The 23,162-nt window shown below is 45.6% G+C and overlaps 1 protein-coding gene across 2 annotated transcripts in view; it reads left to right on the forward strand.

Annotated features, from left to right (window-relative positions):
• Positions 1-1,778: 1,778 nt before the first annotated feature.
• LOC137437817 (ubiquitin-associated protein 2-like) overlaps positions 1,779-23,162 on the forward strand; it is a 124,759-nt gene continuing 103,375 nt past the window's right edge. The window contains exon 1 of one of the 2 annotated variants that reach the window (XM_078766507.1): positions 1,779-2,083. The gene's annotated coding sequence lies outside the window, so the exon portion shown is untranslated. The remainder of the gene's footprint in view (positions 2,084-23,162) is intronic. The other variant, XM_068132487.2, reaches the window with a different exon arrangement.

Raw genomic sequence — 23,162 nt, forward strand, 5'->3', positions numbered from 1 at the left:
CAATTTATTTTTATTTAACGATTATAAATTTCCCATAGGTGTCGATTAATTTGAAGCAACTTTTACGCAATTTATTTTTATTTAATGATTATAAATTTCCCATTGGTGTAGATTAATTTGAAGCAACTTTTACGCAATTTATTTTTATTTAATGATTATAAATTTCCCATAGGTGTGGATTAATTTGAAGCCAACTTTTACACAATTTATTTATATTTAATGATTATAAATTTCCCATAGGTGTAGATTAATTTGAAGCAACTTTTATGCAATTTATTTATATTTAATGATCATAAATTTCCCATCGGTGTAGATTAATTTGAAGCAACTTTTACGCAATTTATTTTTATTTAATGATTATAAATTTCCCATAGGTATAGATTAATTTGAAGCAACTTTTACGCAATTTATTTATATTTAATGATCATAAATTTCCCATTGGTGTCGATTAATTTGAAGCAACTTTTATGCAATTTATTTTTATTTAATGATTATAACTTTCCCATAGGTGTAGATTAATTTGAAGCAACTTTTACGCAATTTATTTATATTTAATGATTATAAATTTCCCATCGGTGTAGATTAATTTGAAGCAACTTTTACGCAATTTATTTTTATTTAATGATTATAATTTTCCCACAGGCGTAGATTAATTTGAAGCAACTTTTACGCAATTTCTTTTTATTTAATGATTATAAATTTCCCAACGGTGTAGATTAATTTGGAGCAACTTTTATGCAATTTATTAACCTCCGAGGAGCATTTCCTTGTTCCAGAGGGGGAACAGACAGACAGCATTAGCCTATTTAATGTACTGTATAAGGTATGTATCCAAAATAATCATATTTCTGAACAGGGGAAAAAAAATAATTTGAGAGTGATTGAAACTGCGGTCTGTTGCCTTGTACACCGCCTCGGTGCAATTCTTGGTCCGATTTAAAAAGTTGTAATTTTCCCGTAGGTTTCTATTAATTTGAAGCAACTTTTGCTGAATATTGTTTCTCTCTGAGGCATTTGGTTTTCAGGGTGGGACAGAGGTGGACTTTAAAGATACCACGGTGTACTTCACGAAGAGTAGGTGGACTATCGTCGGCACCTTAAACAAATACCTGCCCGAATTGCTGCTGGGAAGGCAATGGCAAACCACCCAGTATAACCCTTGCTTTTTCTTTGTTAATATGCAGTACAAGGCTGCGGGGTAGCGTCATTGTGTGAGGGCGCAGCTGCACGATGTCCCCACCCACTGTCTGTCTCTATCGGCTGTCTGAGTGCCTGCGCACTAACTTTTGTAAAGAAAAGGAAGTGGGACAGGAAGTATGGGCTTGCCAGATAACCTGCCACATATCTTTACAGCTTTATTTGCTTGTTTAACTAAATTACAATAACTTCTTAATTTTTGCACGTATCAACTTCAACTCAACAGATCAAAAACCAGATATAGCACCTAACGTGATGGCGCTGAGGTAACACACCTTTTTGACCTGGCGAACCTGCGTTCAATTCCGAGCTGGACTATAAACTGTCTAATTGGTGCTTTGCAGGCAGAGCTCTGTACTCACGAGGTTCACCGCCCCCCCACATGCACATTAAGCTGGGTATCCCATTTGCTAGCATTAGCCGGTTGATGTTAAAAATACCCAACGATGGCTTTCATGAAGAGTAGGCAAGTTTGGGAACAGATTACGGCTTGCTGCAAAATTCCAACGACATGGGTCGATACAAGGCCCAAAGGACCGTAGATGGGTGTGTTCTACGCAAACCTCCCCATCATCCCTGCCACTGAGTGGACTTTGACCCGACACCGCAGGAGTGCCTCGTGTGAATAGGACAAGCTTGGTCATTTCTTTAATGGAAGTCTGCAATACGAGACTTTCGAAATGACGTACAAATGCTCACGCTAACTAGGCCTTTTTTGCATGAGCCGTGTTTACAATGGCTCAGTTGTGCTCGGCGGGCACGCACTGTTAACCTGCCATAGCACGAAATGTGTGATTCAAAGACCTGTCAGAAAGGAGAAGTGATGGAAGGAAGAGGAGGTGTAAGACGTACACTTCCATTTTTGCATATACAGTCACGTGAAAAAGTAAGTACACCCCATGTAAAGTTTTGACTTTTTCAACATATTGTTGCGGTTTTGAGAACCCCTCACTTTGTAAATAATACTTGTAAATATTCCCTTTGTAAAGGTAATCGCAGCACCTGAAGTTAGGCCACAACAACACGTAGGACACCATAGGACTTGTAGTTATTTCCTTAGTATGTGTATCAGATAAGGCTGTGTTCCCAATAGTTGAATCTGCGTTGCATTAATCAAATAACATAGGTCCTTTTCAATTCCATTCAATTCCATTCATATTGCAGCTTGACTCTCTCCAAATTGTGGTACGCGCCTCTGCTCGCCCAGCAGCGTTCGCTGCCTGGCTCAAAACGCCATTACACACGCGGTCAAGCTGGAGAAGGGCGGAGCGCCGGGAGGAGGCGTGGCCCCCTGTCAACTCGTCATCAAAGGTGGAGCCAGCGAGCCCTCGCCAACCAACCAGGGCTGAGGTGAGCTCGCTGGTGGGCGTAGCCCTATGAAGCGCGGCTTAATCGATGCCCGTGTTATATAACGGCGAGCGGAAAGCCCTTTCACGGACTGCGGATGGGGACTGAAGCTGCGCCACTCTCGTACGAACTGCGTGCTGGGACCCGCATGGACTTCATGGGATTCGGATTCGCACGGCCTTGGTGGAAGAGCGCACTGAGTAACATCTACGCGAGGGTACCCTCTGAGATACGAACAGTACGAAAGAGAGAGAGTTGAGAGTACAAGTATTACGTACGCATCCCAGTTTCCCCCGCTATATTCTTAAGGTCTGGTCGCGCGCAAACGACACGAAGGCACCTACCATTCTTCGCCGCGGACCTGGAGCTTGGACCGAGGCCGGATCTCGTCGCCTGGAACCATCTACTTGGACCTTCCTCTCCTACCACTACCCTCCCGTGTAAGTCTGTTTGTTTGTCCTGGGGTTAAGTAAGACTGTATAGGTAAGGTTGCTCTGTATCCTGCTTCTTCTTCTTCTTGTATATTCTTTCCCTTTCGTTTCCTCTTTGATTGTTGTAATAAATCCTGTGTTCTTCCTTACCCTTTTGGTTTATTCTCCATTTGATCGCTTTAGTCTTTTCTCTCCATTGGGGTACCTGCGGTACGATTTGGCCAACCGCTCAGGATCGGGTTTAGTTCCTTTTGTTACGGATTCGGCCCTCGTTATGATTGTTGTCATCATTGTTGGTTCTAGATATTATGCTTATTGTGACTTAAGGGAAAGGGTTGTGGTGGTTAAAAGATTTAAAAGCGCTCCTGGTGAAATGTGGCCGGAAATCCGGATCGTGACCGGAAGGGGTGGAGCGAAGAGAAAGAGGCGGGAGGACATCGAAAAGAGACGTGGTTGTGGAAGCTCCGGCCCGAGCGTTCGACGTACAGTGCGAGTGAACTTTGCGTCCTTGAAGGGAAGTTCGGGCGATAAGAAATATCACCGGAGTGCGTGGAGCCTGTGTCGTCGGGTATTCTCATTGAGGTTCCGGAGGATCCGGGCCTCAAAGCCCGGGTTGGAGTGAAAGCCGTCCGCCCTCTTCGCCACGCGAGCAACCTGCAGGGAACAGGTTTTTGTCGTGGCGGCTGGGCATTATTCCCCGGGGGTTTGCCAGGGACGGCTGTGCCAGAAAGAGGCACGTGAGAATTCTACGGAGGCTCGCGGATTGAACCGCAACGTGTACGTCGGAGCGCGTCTTTGTGAGGTTCCTTTCCACCGCTGTGTTGCTGGGTGCTGAGCACGTGACCTCCGGGTCGTCTCGCTCGTCTACGCCCCAATTGACCATCGGGCCTTGACTCCCCGATCGCGGGAGCGCACAGAGACATTGGGACTTCGCCTTGGAGGGGTGCAGAGACATTGGGGGAGGTGCCGTGAGTGTGGGGTTAAGGGGCTTGACAAAGATATCATCGAAAGATTTGAAAGTAGGGGTGATTGCCCCCATTGTTGTATGGCTCTTTGTGTGTGATTTATAATATATTATTGTTTGTGTATAACCTGGTGTGGTTGCATTATTGATTTGACCGTTTCATTTACTGGTTCCATTGAGGGTCATTATTTGCTGGATTTCAACCAAGGATAACACATCTTTCTGCCGGGGACCCTCTCGGGGTTCGGAGGTCCACCGAGACCAGAGGTAAGGGGGGGACCCCGTAACACTTTGTTAATGGCTCGGGCTTCGGATTGCTAAACCGCTCGGCAATTTCCATCTTGTCCGCGGTCCGAGCGGGAATTATCTCCCTGCTTTGCGGTCGGATTGGCACTCAGGTATTTGGGACTCCATTAACCAATCACCCTGGCCAATCTCAACCGGAAAGGAGCGTAAGTTACAGGATCGGGGGACGGCCAGCTTAAAAGACAAGGGGATTAACCCCCCCCCCCCCCTTGGTAAGGGGGGAGCCGACCCCGAATCCACAACAATATTTTAACATACAGCTATTTGATCTTCATTTCAACAATATTGATAGATAAAGGTGATATAATATAACAAATATCATGAAATATTTACATTTTGTAGTCCATTATATAATTTAAATAAACATAAATGCAAATTTCGCATGTGGAAAAAAGTAAGTACACCCCCTACATTTATCACTACTTCAAATACCTAAAATTAGAATCAGTTGCACCAGCTCAGGTGCAAATGATTAGAACATCGTTAGAGAGGGTCTTGGAGGAACCTGTCTTATTTAAACCTCAGACATTTAGTTTGGTTTGCTCTTTGTTGTTGAAGTGTGCGGCATCACCATGCCGCGATCAAAAGAGCTCTCTGAGGCCTTCAGAAAGAAGGTTATAGATGCCTACGAGTCTCGGAAGGGATTTAATAAGATCTCCAAACAATTTGAAATCAATCATTCGACTGTCCGGAAGATCATCTACAAGTGGAGAAGATTCCAAACAACTGCCAACTTGTTCAGGCCAGGCTGCCCCAGCAAGTTCAGCCCGAGAGCAGACCGCAAGATGCTGAAAGAAGTCTCTAAGAACCCCAGAATGTCATCACGGGACCTACAGGTAGCTCTTGCCACTGTTGATGTCAAAGTGCACGAGTCTACCATTAGAAAGAGGCTGCACAAATTTGATCTACATGGGAGGTGTGCCAGGAGGAAACCTTTGCTGTCCAGAAAGAACATCAGGGCAAGAATAAAGTTTGCCAATGAACACCTCGGCAAAGACCAGCACTTCTGGAACAATGTGCTCTGGACAGATGAGTCAAAGGTAGAGCTCTTTGGCCACAGTACCAGAAGACATGTTTGGCGAAAACCAAAGACAGCATTTGACCACACGAACCTGATACCAACTGTAAAGCATGGTGGTGGAAATATTATGGTTTGGGGCAGCTTTGCTGCATCAGGGCCTGGGCCGCTCACCATGATAGAATCCACTATGAATTCTTCATTGTACCAGAGGGTGCTTGAGGATAATGTGAGGCCATTTGTCGGAAAGTTGAAGCTCAACCGAAGGTGGACCTTGCAACATGACAATGACCCTAAACATACCAGTAAATCCACCAAGGAATGGCTGAAAAGAACGAAATGGAGGGTTCTGGAATGGCCAAGTCAAAGCCCGAATCTAAATCCCATCGAGATGTTGTGGGGGGATTTGAAACGAGCTGTGCATGCACGAAACCCCTAGAACATCGCACAGCTGAAAGAATTCTGCATGGAGGAGTGGGCAACAAATTCTCCCAGTCGATGTCAGAGACTGGTAGACAGTTATAAGAAACGCCTACTTGAGGTTGTTTCTGCCAAAGGGGGCAATACTACCTATTAGTATTAGAGCCAAGGGTGTACTTACTTTTTCCACATGCGAAATTTGCATTTATGTTTATTTAAATTATACAATGGACGACGAAATGTAAATGTTTCATGATATTTGTTATATTATATCACCTTTATCTAGCAATATTGTTGAAATGAAGATCAAATAGCTGTATGTTGAAATATGTTGAAAAAGTCAAAACTTTACATGGGGTGTACTTTCTTTTTCACACGACTGTATGTAGTTTGTGAATCGCATCTTTTCATTGAAATGAAAAAGGAAGTATTAACATAGATCACACACCCACCCACATGCTCTTCTCTTACACACACACACACACACACACACACACACACACACACACACACACACACACACACACACACACACACACACACACACACACACACTTCTCTTACACACACACACATATCCCAAACAATTAATTCATGTCGGTGAACGGCAGTATTAAGGGAACGGATAACTTGGTGAAGATCTTGTTACAAATGCGCAGCTCAGCCTTGTACAAGAACCCTCAAGGTAACTAACGCACCTGTTCAGTGTTCGTCCTCGTGAACGAAACCCGGGTTATCAAATGTCGTTTTGGAGCATTTCCCCTTCACGAATCCTCACGCGGCTGTTACATGAGTCGCGATCAAAAGAACCGCCATTTATTTACAAAGAGGAAGAGGGAGGAGGCAAGATCCCCGCCTGATCCCGCTACTTGCTCGGTAGTCGGTAACCGTCCGGGCCTTACCGCGTCCATGGCGGCGCCGGACCCCAGCGCTTCTGCCGCTTCACCCCCGTGGACATCTCTACCCGGGCCCGCGTCCCGCACAGGATCCTACCGTCCAGCTCTCTGCACGCATCCCGCGAGTCCCTGGGATCCTCGAACTGCACGAAGGCGAAGCCAGGGGGGTTCCGCGCGACCCACACGCTGCGCACCGGCCCATAGTGACTGAACACCTTTTCCAGTTCATACTCGGAGGCGCCAGAACCGAGATTTCCGACGTAAACTTTACAATCCAGCGGTCCCTGATCCCTCGGTTTCGACATTGTGGTAATAGGTGAATGGAGGGACGCGGATGAAAACGGATAATGTCTGCCCCAACAAGCACCACAGAACGTGCGCCCTCTTCCCGCCTACTTCCCCCCTCTCTCCGCCCGGCCTGGCAAAATGGCGCGCCACATGGCGCTCAGAGTTGCTCCAAAATGGCGATCTCCGTCACAACATAGTGTTGCATTACAACGCGTTCGTCGGTTTTTATTTTTATTTGCTCCAGGCTATATTTAATGTCAGGAAACTTTGTCTTTAAATGTTAAGAACGACTCAGGGAATGACATACACCGCCCGAAATTCCAAACGCCGCCGCGGATCGCTAAAGCGGCGCACAGCCACCGGCACCGTCCCCTGATCGCAAACCTGAATAAAAAGAGAAAGCAAATGAAAAGTGAACACTTATCGAAGTGATGCTGTAAACCGGATGCACATTTAAAGAACCAAATTTGGTCATAACTCGTCCATAACTGTTTTAAATACCATGTTATATATCACTTTTCACCCGATCCCTCTGCCAATGATGAAGAATCACTTTAAAAATTAAATAAATCTCGTATCCGAATCCATGTTCAGATCTTCACCAAAATCGAATCGATTCGTCCTTGTCCGACACCCAATCAGTCCACCAAGTTTCGGCCAAATCGGTCCATAACTTTTCGAGATATCGTACTATGTATTGGTTTTAGCCCTATCTCCCAATGGTGAAGAATCATTAAAAAATTAATGTCTCGTATCCGAATCCATATTCAGATCTTCACCAAAATCGAATCGATTAGTCCTTGTCACAGACACACAACCTCTCCACCGTACCAGATTCCGTCCAAATCCGTCCGCAACCTTTTGAGATATCAGCTGCTATATAACGTTTTTGGCCCTAATCTCCCAATGGTGAAGAAACAGTTAAAAAATTCTACGAGCCGGATCCAAATCCGGATCTGCACCCAAATCTAATCATTTCGTCCGTGTCACATACACTACCTCTCTGGCAAATTTCGTCCGAATCCGTCCACAACTTTTTGAGATATCTTGTTCACAGACAGAGAAACAAACTAGAACGGGCACTCGGTAGAGCGCATACCTTCGCCGCAGCTACTGTTCTGTACTTGGTAAAAATACGATTTTGACCTTTTCGTGACCTTGACCTTGACCTTTGACCCGATTGCTCCCAAAATCTAATCAAATGTGTCCCGTATAATAACCAATCATCCCACCAAATTTCATGCAATTCGGTTGAATACTTTTTGAGTTATGCGAATAACATACACACACACACACAGACATACAAATAAATACACAGCGATCAAAACATAACCTTCCGCTTTTGCGAAGGTAACAAATGAAAAATCTCTCATGGAGCGACACTTGGCAAAAGAGAAAAAAATAGAATTACACTCGGTAGAGCATCCTTTTGACCTCACAAATCATAGGTGGTTGAATTCTGTGACCTGGTATGCAAATCGTCTTCAAATTAAATTAATGGGATGAAAACTGAAAATTTTAGAAATTTGGCCTATGTTTACCTTTTGGCCTATGTTGATCTCAAAAATAATTGGTGGTTGAATTCAGTTAGCTAATATGGAAATCCTATTCAAATTTCAAGTCAATCGGATGAAAATTGAGGATTTTAGAAATTGGAAAAAGTGGTTGACCTTTGACCTATGTTGGCCTTTTGACCATAAAAAATATATAGGATTTTGTCGGACTACGAACTCTACCATTTGGTGAAGTTTCGTGAAGGTCGGTTTCAAATTGTGAACTGTAGGCAAGTATAAGTGAGCGGACAGACAAACACACACACACATAAACAAACACACAAACGAACACACACTGGAGTGATCAACTTACTTGTGAAATTGTTTTGTTTTGCCGAGGAACAAGGGTGAAAACATAACCTCCATCCACCTTTGTTGGTGGAGGTAAAAACCAATGTCAATCGTATTTTGAACAAAATTGAACCCAAAGTGAAAATAAACTGTGCGGTTAAAATTAAGGTCATTTCTCGTAGTTTCGTAGTTACTCATTCTATCACTTTCGCAGAGCAACACTCGTGCAGGTAGCGTGTTGTAATCTTTGTAGGGAGTCTTTGTCAGCCATGGCCCAGCTGTCGACGTCAGAAGCTCTCTTCCATCCATGTCGCCCCTCTAGTCAGGTTCAGTATGTCCAGATTTAAAGTTTCGTTGGATTTTTTGGGGGATTTGGAAAACTATATATTTTTTAAAACTATATTGTATAGTCAGTCAGAAAACCAATGTTGCTATTTGCACAGACTCCTGTATGGCGGCCATCTTGGATTTTCAAAATTGCCACCGTAGAACAAATTTTTCTCAATATCTCAGCTTCTAAATAACATAGAGCTTTGATTCTAACGGCTAAACATACATTTTCAAGGGCCCCGAATCCAATGGTAACAAGTTCGATAAGCTAGACATGACCATAGAGCTCCTATGTGGCGGCCATCTTGGATTTTTCAAACTGGCCGCCGTAAAATTGATGTTTCTCCCTCTACGAGAAGGTGGTGCAACTGCTGGATGCAAGACCTGACTTGAAACGCACAGTCGTCCCCAGACTGGGTGAGCTGCATGTTGCCATGGCGGCTCTCCGAGCCCTCGGAGCCTCCATGGAGAACTCAGGCATTGATGATGCTTGGGTAGAAGCTGATGTCTATGGTCCAGCCACGACGCGGCAAATCCTGAAATGTACACACTACAAGCGGTCTCTCCGTGCCCATATATATTCATATGTAGCACTTTATGAAATGGTTCTGGAGGAGTTCTTGAAGGACAACCCACAAGTAAAGGATGTGTGTTTCGAGGCAACAGAGGGAGTAGAAGCTGCCTGTGCTGAGACGAACAAGTGCACGAAAGCTGAATCTGTAAAACAAGCAAACACCAAACTCCTTCAAGTCTTGACATCTGATGGGGTGGTGATGGCACTCGAGGAGTGGGAAGCACGGAGATCCAAGAATGCAATGTTCAAGTCAATGATGAACTATCTACATCGGGTGGAGACAATCCTGTTATTCGTGGCAGCATCACGGAGTGCTGACCTGGTGCTTCACCTCCAAGCTGGAGAAGAACTGAGCAAGTTATTCTTTGCCATGGACCGGATCAAATACAAGCGGCTCTGGCTCCGATACATCGCAGACATGTATGACCTAAGAACCAATCACCCTAGGACCTGGGAAGAACTAGGAGCTGGCAATCTATCAGTAACCAAGAATGACATCCCGTTTGTATCCATTGGACCAGATCATGCATGTGAACATCTGAACAAGCTGATGAAGATTCACTCTGGACTGATTGGCATCTCTAACAATGCCAATGCTAGACAGAGATTCTTCATGGTTACACCAGAATTATCATGCCTGTCAAAAGACTTCAAGAGTCAGTTTGGCCTGGAAGGTGGCAAGATCACAGAACATCATGACCTTGGTCCAAGTGCAGTCAAGAGGGAGCATGAAGCAATCAACAAGATCAAGGCTGCGATACTGAGTCACGGGAATCCATTTGACACTGAAGGTGACAAGCTGCACAATGTGATAACGAATGCTCACATCCCAGACGAGTATGTACCACAGATCTTGAACATTGATGTCACTGGTCAGAAGTTGTATGAAGACTACGTGTCGGAGCGTATCAATGGAGATGTTAGCCTCTGGGCACCAGTCAAGAAGGAGAACAACAAGATGTTCACGTCTGGGAACAAGAGAACCACAGTGAAACTCAGAGACAGGACTGTGGATCTGAAGGAGACTAAGGAACTGTACGGAAGGCTCATGGTCCTTGCCAAGTCAAACAGACACGTCAACCAGAAATATGCCATCGGAAATTACGAGTTCACTGTGACACCAAGAGCACTGTTCGCTCCAGATGGGACAATTCTTCCATGCACTGACAAGTCGAAGTTAATTCATCTCCTCGACAAGTTAGCAAGAGCAGAAATTCACCCCGAAGATCAGCAACAGACACCAGCTGCAAGTGTTCTACAAGAAGATCCAATGGACACAATAACTATGGCATCCACATCTAGTAAACCTACAAGTCGGAAGATTGCACTGGTGGATGGGATGGTACTTGTGCATAAGCTGACAAAGAAATCAGCCACTGTAGTGAAAGTCAACGATCTGGGTGAATGCTTCAATGACAGACTCATGTCTCTAACAAAAGATTGTGATGAGATCATACTGGTCTTTGACACATACAAAAACGATTCTCTGAAGAGTGTTACCAGGGCTAAAAGAAGGCAAGGAAAGGATGCAGTACAGTATCAAGTCAGAGATGACACCAACATCAAACACATCCCAATGAGCAGATTCCTTTCTCATGACAAAACAAAGGCTGATCTGACTGACTATCTGGCAGCGAAAACTCTAGAATACAACAGTCACTCATCCAAGTTGATCATCACGTCTGCTTCAGGGCGTACTAGGAGCAACAGTGACCTGCTCTTCGAGGACAACAACCATGAAGAAGCTGACACCCTGTTGATCCACCAGGCCGTGCTGGCATCCCAGCAAAACCCACATGATGCGCAGTTGGTGTTCTTCTCTCCCGACACAGATGTCCTGGTACTAGTCATAGCAAACTATGACCTACTGCTGAGGAATACATCCATTTCCATGGCCTCTGGAATACTTCAAATAGAGCCACTGTGGACAGCTCTAGGGGTCGAAAGAGCAAAGGCGTTGCCAGCCTTTCATGCTTTCACAGGGGCAGACAACACTGGGAGGTTCTCTCGAATAGGCAAAGCAACCTGGCTGCATGTCTACCTCAAAGCAAGTGAAGATGTCATAGACACCGTGCGAATGCTTTCAGATGCAACTGAAGTGACGGAGGACATGTTGTCCACACTAGCTAACTTTGTATGCGCTGCTTACTCTCCAAATGGCATCCACATCGACAGCATCCCCGAACTACGATGGTATCTCTTTTGCAAACACATGGCAGAAAGTGACAGGCTTCCTCCTACTCTTGGAGCTCTCAAGCAGCACATCCTTAGAGTCCATATCCAAGCCAGAGTGTGGGGTCAGGCAAGCATTGCTCAACAGGATCCTCAGCTGAATCCCCTGCAAAACGGCTTTTACAAAGACATGGATGGACAAGTGAAACGTCCCTGTATATAGAGAGTTGTGTCAACTCAAATTTGGACGCCATTTTGTGTCTAAGTGTGTCGGATTAGATATACATACATGTACATTCGCGATATGGGGTGATATATTCTAAACCTGCTAAAAAAAAATTACTACACATATTTAGTCTTATTATTACATACAGGTGATATTTGTTTTGTCAAAAACTCAGCTATTGCCGTGAAAAAGAGCTGTGTGGTGATATTAAAAGTGGTATGGCAATGCATATTACAAGCCAACACTGCATATAAGAGCTAACATTATAAGTAAGACAAACCAATGCTGTCGTTCTCTGAATTTTAATAACTTTTAGAAAGGAGTGTGGGCATATCCAATATTTTTTAAAGGGCAATTCCGCTGTAGGACTTCCAGCCGACATATAGTCTAACACACTTAAAACAAATTCTGTACGTGGTATTGCCATATTTCTATAGTGTACAACTTTAGTTTTATCGACATTTATATTCAATTTCCATTGTAATGATTTAACAAGCTGCAAGTCAGCTTCTGTCTCTGACATAAGGAAAACGTCATCGGCATCTAGTAAGATTGAAACGTTCATTTATTACTACACCCTTGCCCAGAACTCTGATGGATATTGCCTGATCGATTAATATGTTTCATAGCTGGCGACTTAATTAACACTTAATTTTCGACTGCGCCAAGCCGTAATTAAACAGAGAAAAAACTTTTAAAAATACCTGCAGTGTGCACGGTTCGTCTAGTCGAACAGATATGGAAAAGCACAGATACGACGTCGTATTCACCATAACTTGTTTAATTTCACCAGGAACACGATGAGGCCAACACAGTAAACATTCAGTACAAAACTACAACCAAACCAAACAACAAAAAACCAACAAGGTTTTGAACAACCAAAAGCAGAACAACCAGTCATTTTGTTTGGCAATAAACAACATTCCCGTACCAAGCTGACGTTCACGCACGGTGAAGTTAGACACAAAATGGCGCCACGAAATCACGTGACCAGAAATCTCGGGTCAGCGCATGGCGCAACTCTCTTTATACAGGGACTCTAAGTGAAACCAACCACAACTAAGGAGCCTCCAGCCCCCAAGGCCATCATTCAAATGGTTAGATGTCAGTGCAAAACAGACTGTTCTTCATCTAGATGTTCCTGCAGAACAAACAACTTGGCTTGTACAGACCTTTGTCAGTGTGACATCCAGTGCCAAAATGATGAGGACTCTCAAGATGTGATGAACGAAAGCGATGATGAGGATGATGATGACTTTACTCAATGATGAATCAAAGCTCTGTGCTCTTTAGAAGGTGAGTTACATCAGTTTTACGGCGGCCAGTTTGAAAAATCCAAGATGGCCGCCACATAGGAGCTCTATGGTCATGTCTACCTTATTGAACTTGTTACCATTGGATTCGGGGCCCTTGAAAATGTATGTTTAGCCGTTAGAATCAAAGCTTTATGTTGTTTAGAAGCTGAGATATTGAGAAACACCAAGTTTACGGCGGCCAGTTTGAAAAATCCAAGATGGCCGCCACATAGGAACTCTGTGGTCATGTCTAGCTTATCGAACTTGTTACCATTGGACTCGGGGCCCTTGAAAATGTATGTTTAGCCGTTAGAATCAAAGCTCTATGTTATTTAGAAGCTGAGATATTGAGTTAAATTAGTTCTACGGCGGCAATTTTGAAAATCCAAGATGGCCGCCATACAGGAGTCTGTGCAAATAGCAACATTGGTTTTCTGACTGACTATACAATATAGTTTCCAAAAATATATAGTTTTCCAAATCCCCCAAAAATTCCAACGAAATTACATAGTGAACCTGACTACTCTAGCATATTTCACACATCCCCACCCCCAATCACCATGGAATATCTGAGTATCCCTGTCTCCCTCCAGTCTTCCCACCCTCTCAACTGTGAGGCTTTGAATTCCTCCATCAGGTATTTTCCTCCCAGGTAGAGAAGTTCCTAACCTTTCGACTCCTTCACCGTTACCAATTCTGACAGCATCAGTGCCAAAATACTCAAAAACGGTTCATCTACCTCGTCTCTGCTCTTTTCGAAGTATTTCTTTGAACACCGCCAACATCAAAATTTACCAATGTTACCCTAATTCTTAAGAATGGCACCAAAAGTGAGCCTGAACGATACTCTAGTCGGCCTTTTTTCCATTACAACCAATGTACAGTAATACCTCACTTAGCGTTGTAGATGCGTTCCATGTTAAGCGAAACGATGTTAAGCGGGGTCTAATTTCCCATTGACTTGCATGTAATAATGGGGGCGGGGGGGGGGGCGGGGTGGGGGGTGTGGGGGAGGGTTGTGCGTTCTGACAACATTCTAATTGTAATTTTAACTGCAATTAGCATCGTCGATAGCATGATGCTGATTGTGATACAATATATAGATGCTGAAATAATAGATATCTGAAAAAATTACACGTGGCAAATAAATTAACAAGAAAAAGAGCATTCAGAGATTGCAAACCCTCGCCAGGATGTATTTTCAGTGGTGTTTAAGGCTTTTGTGTTAAAACAAATATGGCGGCCGAACCACGTGACCGATGACGTCATCATTATTTTTTTCCCTAAACTAATTTATTCCGAGATTATGCTCAATAAATTTCATCTTGATCGGATGAAGTTTTGTACTTGTCGGATTTTGACGTCATAATAGAGGCACCTATGACATCATCATTAACATATTTTATTCCCCATGGCGAGTTCTTTACAATGAGCCATGTCTCAATTTTTTATATTCAGCGCTTTTGGAGATATAGAGGTGCAAAGTTTTTCGGTTTTTCCAAGATGGCGGCCGAACCACGTGACCTATGACGTCATAATTATCATTAAAAAATTATACAGGTGGAGTTGCACCTATGGTGAAAGGTTCTTGTCAATCGGACCAACGGTTGCAGAGAAAATCATATTTATTCTGTGTGGACAAACAAACAAACAGACAAACGGACTCAAATGCAATACCCTCTCCTCTGGCGAGGGTAACAACAAGTTAAATCAACACTTACAAGTCTTATCTCAGAGCTAATGGTGGTCGTGTACGATTCCACTGAATGCCTTTGCTCTGATATGGCATTGATGGGTTGATAGGAGTTGCTAGGGAGAGGGAGGGGTGGCAGGGTTACCTGCATCATCTCATCAGAGTCTGGTGCAGATTTATTTCTCTTGAAGAATGAGGTGGGTGAGAGAAAGTTGTCTTAGGATCTTCATTTTTTTCCTTGTAGAGCTCATTGTAATATGAAAAAGCATCCAACGCCTTTCTTTTCACTGCAGTGCTGCGCTGTGTTCCAAATCAGAATCATTTTTAGACGTGATATTGAGAGCCTCATTAACCTTATTCAGGATGTTTGAAAGAATTTTGCACATTAAAATCCTCTTTAGTTGGTCCTTTTCTGTTGCTTCTTCAACCATCAGGTCCACTTGACTCAACATCAACTCAACATACTTTATAGACATGCTCACATTCTAATTGTACATACTTTAGAGACATACTCACATTCTAATTGTACATACTTTATAGATGCACTCACATTATAATTGTACATACTTTATAGATGTACTCACATTCTAATTGCACATACTTTATCGATGCACTCACATTATAATTGTACATACTTTATAGATGTACTCACATTCTAATTGCACATACTTTATAGATGCACTCACATTATAATTGTACATACTTTATAGATGCACTCACATTCTAATTGTACATACTGTTGTGGTTTTGAGAAATAAAGGCAAACCCCCCTCTTAGTTAGTTGCACCACAACATGTAGCCTCGCTTTAGTTCAGTTATTTCTTATTCAATGTTAAGTATAGTCTCCTTTCCTGTGTTCGTATGCGTTGAAACAGGTAAGTAAGGTCAGGCCTCATTGGACCTGGAATGCCATGTGCTGGGCCTGGAACAAGTCTCGGAGGCCCGAGGGAGGAGCTAAAGGGGAGTGGCCGACAAGCAGCGAACAGCCAATAGAGCTAAGGGGAGTGGCCAGCAGCAAGCGGCCAATAAGAACTAAGGGGAGTAACTGATGGGGCGAGATCACGACACGTGACCCCCGGTGGCCAGTGGAGGCCTTTGCAATATTCTAGTGGGGGCTCCGGGGGGATATAAGCCCCGCCCCGGACCCCCGAACTGTGAGAAGGTGTGGTCGGAACTCTCTCGGTGGTGGACGTCTCTCTGTGTGGCCAGATCGCGCTCTCTCTATCCCGAACGAAAGAAGCTCTCATCGCTCTCTCTGTCGTCTGCGTTCTGCCCCTGCTCTCTGCCGCCCTGTTATAAGCGCTCTCGCAGGACGATCTCTCCCGGGGCCCGAGACTCCAACGATCTCCCTGCCTGGGCTCCCTGCACATGCGCGTTTGCCTCGTTAACTTCGGGATACGCTGGGCGGAGTCCCGTGCATGCATGACCGAGGCCGACGTCCCGGCTATGAACATCACAAAGGGGAACTCCAACGAGCTGTCCGGGGCGAGCTGCACGGAGCGGCCGTGCTGTGAGCGCGTCCTCTTCTTCATCCTTTTCCCCGCGTGAGTGAGAGGGCCCTTGTCTGGGAATTTAAGTTAAGGATGGTTAAGTTTCTGCCCTGTGTCTCTTTGCCCTGATCATTGTACAAATTGTAATAAACCGTGTTCTTTGCTTCCATTTGGCCGTTCACGTCTTTTCCCAATTGGCCTCGCATTGCACGAAATAAAACCGCTCGATCGGGTCAGTAATAATTAACGGCACGAGTCACGTGACACGCAAACCGCTCGGGCGTATCAACCCAGCGTGACCCGTGTGAGGTTCAGCGCCCGTCCTCGGGGCGGCGTGTGTATCGAAGGTACTTGGGTATTTGACCAGAGACCCTTCTGCACGCTCGCTACGGGGTTGGCGGCTGGAATTGCTTTGCAATCCGCCCCCCACGAGTGCAAAGTTGGGAGCGGCCTCGTGGACTCGAAGCTCGAGGGGGACAAGGATTTAACCCCCCTTAGTACATCGACGGGCTCGAGATCCGCAATAATACTTTATAGATGTACTCACATTGTAAATGTGCATACTTTATAGATGTACTCACATTCTAATTGTACATACTTTATAGATGTACTCACATTCTAAATGTACATATTTTATAGACGCACTCACATTCTAATTGCACATACTTTATAGACATAGTCACATTCTAATTGATCATGCTTTATAGACGTACTCACTTTCTAATTGTACATACTTTATAGATGGACTCACATTCTAATTGTACATACTTTATAGATGTACTCACATTCTAATTGTACATACTTTATAGACGCACTCACATTCTAATTGTACATACTTTATAGAAATACTCACATTCTAATTGTATATACTGTTACGTGCTCCTCCCAGACCCCCTGGTCACGGTGTACCTCCGAGCCCCGAGAGGAGTCACGGCAGAAAAATGTGTTATTCCATATGTCAAAATCAATGGTGAAGCCACACCAATTGTTACTCACAAACAAATAGTGTATTAAGATCACACAAGAATAACAGTATAACAATAATAGTAATCAAAAGTACAATCGATATATCCTATGATGGTACCATCAGTTTTGTAATATAGAACTCACTGTGCTCCCAGTGAGTGAAACAAGAACATCCCCAATGTCTCTTATTCCTGGCTTCAAGCCCAAAGTTGATTCGCTCCAGCGATCGCCAGAACGATGTCCAATCGAGACCAGAATCCCGTGCGGATGGCAAGTACAGTCACACAGCCAACGCGGGGCACAGGCACCCTCAAGGCGACTGGGAAATCCAAAGGCGCCCTCCAGGCGACTGAGAGATCACACCCTTGGGTATGGACGAATTAACCTTCAAAAAGCCACGTCACACACACGCCCCAAATCGATGTCTAAATGCGGTAAAAATGGTTGAAAAGAGACGAAACCGTGAGCGAAGCACAAGTCCTGCACGAGTCAAAATGGCCGACGACCCGTTCTTGAGACGTAATGGCCCGGCGATAATTCTCCACAGAATCCACCGCCAAAAACCTGACACGCAGGTTGATCTGTCACAGCGATGACAACTCTGTCGCAGGAATCCCTTTCCCGGAAACCCGACAGTTCGCTCGTGACTCTTGCTCGCCAACGTTCACTCCAGACCGCAAATAGCTCGGCTCCTTCTTGTCCGACTCACTCGCTCCGCCCCCTTTTTTCCTCTTCTTCCTCTTCATCGTCCGGTTCCCGATCCGGGTTCCTGTTTCTTTCAACATTAACTTTTTTACCTTTTGAAAACAGTTCATGGACAATAAACCTTTTGAAAACAATAATAGTACATGGAATCAGAAATATTTACAGGGGATGCAAACCACCACAAGGGAAGTGACGAATCCGTAACACTTCCCCCCCTCAAGAAAGAAAGTTCGAACATAGTGAAAACTTTCTTTGTAGGCAAAACTCTCCCAACAAACAAAAGTAAACTCACACCCAAATCATCAATTCCTGTGAGCAACGATAATCAATATTTCCCAAAAATAAAGCAACAAAACTTCAAACAACCTACAGAGATTTCCAAAGTTAGTTCACTCTGGACAAAGCATCAGCAACGACATTGTCCCTGCGCTTTACCTGCTCAATTTCCAAGTTGAACTCCTGCAAAGCCAAACTCCATCTCATCAACCTCTGATTTTTATTTTTCATTTTTTGAATGAAGGTTAAGGGGTTGTGATCAAAAATCCAAAGTCAAGCAAATCTATAGCACTTTTTTAGGGAGGCCGAGCTGAGAGCCAGGTTTCATGGTGGTTGGGTGGTGAGGCCTGGAAGTATTCACTACATGGACGCCTTTAGGAACGTGGAGTTCACGGTTAATCCGTGTAGGAATCTTGGCTCGGCTGCTCCGCAGCATTCAGTGCTTCAAACTCTTCCTAACTTTCATAGTAATCATGGTTGGAGCGCTTGTCGCTGTAGTCACGTGAATAGCGGTCTCCTTCTCGGCCACTACCCTGACAATCATCCCTTCGGGAGCTGCCGTAACTCTGGGAGCCTCCATAGTAATCTCAACTGCGGCCACCACCAAAACTACTACTTCCACGTTTTCCTCCTCTGTAGCCCCCTCGACGCCCATGGCCTGCCTTCTCGACTATTAAGGTCCGACCATCCAAATCCTTGCCATTCAAATCCTTTTCTGCATCTTTGGCATCCTTTGTGTTGTCAAACGTGACAAAGCCAAACCCTCTTGACTTTTGCGTCTCCCTGTCTTTTATCAGCCGCACTTCCAAGAGCGGTCCATATTGGCCGAAGACAGAGTCCAGAACAACTTCCCTTCTTTTGAAATTCAGTCCACCGACAAAGAGCTTGCCAACATTGCCTCCATCCATGACCTGTGTGTGCTGACACTTAGTTTTTGGGTACTTGACAAGACGTGCCTGTGCAAAGCGTGACGTCCGTACCTTCCTCTTCTCTTCAGAGCGCTTCCTACCCATAGCACGAGTCGCGGCACAGGATGGAAAGATACCCAGAATTCTCTGCTCTAACTGTGCAGTGTTATTTTCCATGCTAGGCTTTTCAACAAACATCGGGTTACCAGAAACTTGACCACCGGCCAAATCATTCCCGATAACAAAAGATATTCCCTCTACAGGTAGAGTGGCTTGTAACCCTACGGTGACCGGTCCTGACACCAAATCAGATTTCAAATGGATGACATGAAGTGGGGCTTTAACACAGCCACCAACCCCCTGTAAAAGAACACTAACACCAGTACATGGTACATATTTCATGTGGAATCTTTCATTTGCTTTGTTAAGCTTTGTTTTAATAATAGTACATGGAATCAGAAATATTTACAGGGGATGCAAACCACCACAACGGAAGTGACGAATCCGTAACAATACTCTTAAAGAGGTACTGTACTGGTTGAAAAAAATGGAGATGTACTAATGGTTACCACTAGGTGGCATTTGTGGCCTAATTTGGCACATTCTGTTTGGCCTAATTTGGCACATTCTGTTTGGGCTCACAGACACAAGTGCAATCAATACCAAGTCCTCTGGTGAGGGAAATAATGAGCGGAATGTACAAGTTTTGATCAGAGATGTCTTATAGTCTGTTTATTGTTTTACGTCTTATAGTCTGTCACAGTGTCACCAAATGTGTCGCTAAACACTGGCACAATCTCTGCCAAAAACCATAGCCTTTTTGTGAAGAGGGGCTATGTACATATTTCATGTGTATGTGGAGGGTGAAGGAGTTAGTGCAATGAATGAGCGGCCTGATTTCTGATCATCTGTTCTTGCTGGCTGTCTGTTACCAGTTACTAAAATGATCAGAATGATGGGAAATGGTGTTGGCCTGAAGAACCACCAAAGGTAAATGGCAAAATTATATCCTCCGGGTATGTAATCCTCCGTTTGAATACTTGGTGTCAGTTACTTATCCCTCAACTAGTTGTACCTTACTTTTAAACCTCTATTAATCGTGTGTGTGTGTGTGTGTGTGTGTGTGTGTGTGTGTGTGTGTGTGTGTGTGTGTGTGTGTGTGTGTGTGTGTGTGTAGCTTTGTTTTAGGAATGCTAACAGTCAGACTCAACAAATGACATTCACGCATGGCTCTCTCTGAACTTCACTGGGTTGTAGCTAGGAGTGTAGTGATATGACCAAGTTGGTATTCATTTAATCATACCTCATCAGCATTATGTGTATACCTCCTGAACAGATGCTTGTCATACCCATAACACCACCTTAACTCTTACTTCTTCAGCACCATTGACTCATGTATTCCATTTCAAGGCAAGCATACAAGTTGAGCAGCAACGGTGTTGCACGGATAATAGCATGAAGAGGCAGGCACAAGTGAGTCTCAGAAAGACAAAGATCTATCAGTTAGCAGCAAGGAGCCACCAAATGTCCAGAATGCCAGAGGTCGTTTCGTTGGTCATGGTGTTGGTGGGCTTGTAGTTCATAGGTTCATAGGTGTGGGCTGATGGAACACTGACCAAACAGACACTTTGGGAATCTCATCTCAACCTTTCCTTCCTCTAAAATAGTAGCATGAGCATGTAAGGGTAACATCTCATCAGGACAGAAGTGTGTGTGTGTGTGTGTGTGTGTGTGTGTGTGTGTGTGTGTGTGTGTGTGTTTTTCATGAACACACTGCAATCCCATGTCGCAGCACTGGGGCCTTGGTGTACGTTAAAGAACCGATTTTGTCTTTCACAAAGAATATAGTCCAGGTCTGGGAAAAGAATGTGGAAAAATCATCACATGGTACCTGGATGTTACAAGCTATCCTCCAGGACAGGGGTTATCTTTGACCTTTACCCATCACAATCAGCCTGGATAATAACACTTTATATTGTGACATTTGTTTGCAAAATAAGATACATGCGCGTTTGAGTGATTTTGCAAAATATGCGTGTTCAGCCATAGATCCATTAATTATAGTTCTACATAGATAAATCTGGTATCAAAATGACTGGATTAATGAGGCCTTTGTTAATATTGTGACGGACACGATGGCTCGCTGGCGCGGTGACATCATTCCGCGCACCAAGAGGGTGTCGGCCATGCCCGAGGGGTAGGCGTGGCCTCGGGATATACACGGGGCGCGCAGCCCCGAGCACTTCAGTGCTATAGTTGAGCTTTGGAATAAAGACTCTTTTTGGTTACCCGCGTTGTTGCTTATCTTCTTGGCAAACAAGTCGTGCGCATAGCACCGCACTTCACTGGTGACCTCGACGCTGGTTCAGCCGCCGCTGACCAACATAACGCGCCATGTCAAACAACGCGGTAGCGGTGAGGCTCCCTGAGTTTTGGGAAGCTCAGGCCGAGGTATGGTTCGTGCAGGCCGAGGCACAGTTCCAACTTTGAGGCGTAACGGCGGATGAGACGTGTTATTACCACGTCATCGCCGCCCTCGGGCCCGGCACAGCCGCCCGAATCGTGTCCGTCCTGCAGAACCCACCGGCCGACCACAGGTACGAGGCGCTCAAGCGTCTCCTCATCGCCATGTTCGGCCTCACGGAGTGCGAACGGGCCGACCGCCTCCTGGACTTTCCCGAACTCGGCGACACACGACCATCGGTCCGGATGGACTACATGATGTCGCTGCTGGGTGACAAAGCCCCGGATTTTTTATTCCGGGCGCTCTTTCTACGCCAGCTACCGGCACAGGTACGCCTCGCGTTGGCCGGTTCCAAAATAAAGGAACCCCGCGCTCTGGCCGTCGAGGCCGACAAGTTTTTCCCGGCTTGTGACACGCGGGCGAGAGTCGGTGCGGCCGTAGCGGATCCCGAGGCTGATGCTGCTGCACACCTCGTGGATCCCGAGGCTGATGCCGATGCACACCTCGTGGCCGCCGCCACGCCCCGCCCACCACCACCACGAAAGCCACGGCCTCCACCTCCGCCGCAAACCTGGTGCCGTTTCCACGCCAGGTTTGGCCACAAGGCTAGGAATTGTTGCCCGCCGTGCTCGTTTGGCAAGTCGGGAAACTCCCGGGCCGGCGCTCGGTAGCGGCTTTGAGCGTCGGCCTTTCCGGCAGCCTCCTTTTTGTCACGGACACCTTGTCCGGACGTCGCTTCCTCTGCGACACAGGCGCACAGGTGAGCGTTATCCCCGCCTCCACGTCCGACAAGCGAACCACGGGCCGGGGCCCCGCATTGCTTGCAGCCAACGGTACACCCATACGCACATTCGGGAGGCGCTGCCTCTCCCTGCGGTTCGGAGGGCAACGCTTTCAATGGATGTTCGTAACTGCCAGCGTGCCCATGGCATTCCTCGGTGCGGACTTCCTATGTGCAAACGGGTTGGTGGTGGACGTGAAGCATAGACGCCTCGTCCAGGCCGAAACGTTCAGCTCGCTTGCTTGCGCGCTGAGCAGTTCGTTGGGCAGCTCCTTGAGCGGCTCACCGAGTGGCTCGCCAAGCGGCTTGCTGAGCGGTTCGGTCCCGGCGAGGTTGGTCTGTACGCTTCCGGCAGCGGACGAGTTCACCCGCCTCTTCGCCAGCTTCCCGGCCCTCACGCGGCCCACCTTCTCGGCGGTGGCCGTCAAGCACGGGGTGGAACATCACATCCCCACCGTCGGGCAACCGGTCTACGCCCGGGCACGCCGCCTCGAGCCGACGAAGCTCGCGGTGGCGAAGTCGGAGTTCGCTACGCTGGAGCGGCTGGGCATCGTACGGCGCTCCAAGAGCA

The sequence above is a fragment of the Myxine glutinosa genome, chromosome 1 (assembly GCF_964187855.1).
Source record: "Myxine glutinosa chromosome 1, kmMyxGlut1.1, whole genome shotgun sequence".
Taxonomy (NCBI): domain Eukaryota; kingdom Metazoa; phylum Chordata; class Myxini; order Myxiniformes; family Myxinidae; genus Myxine; species Myxine glutinosa.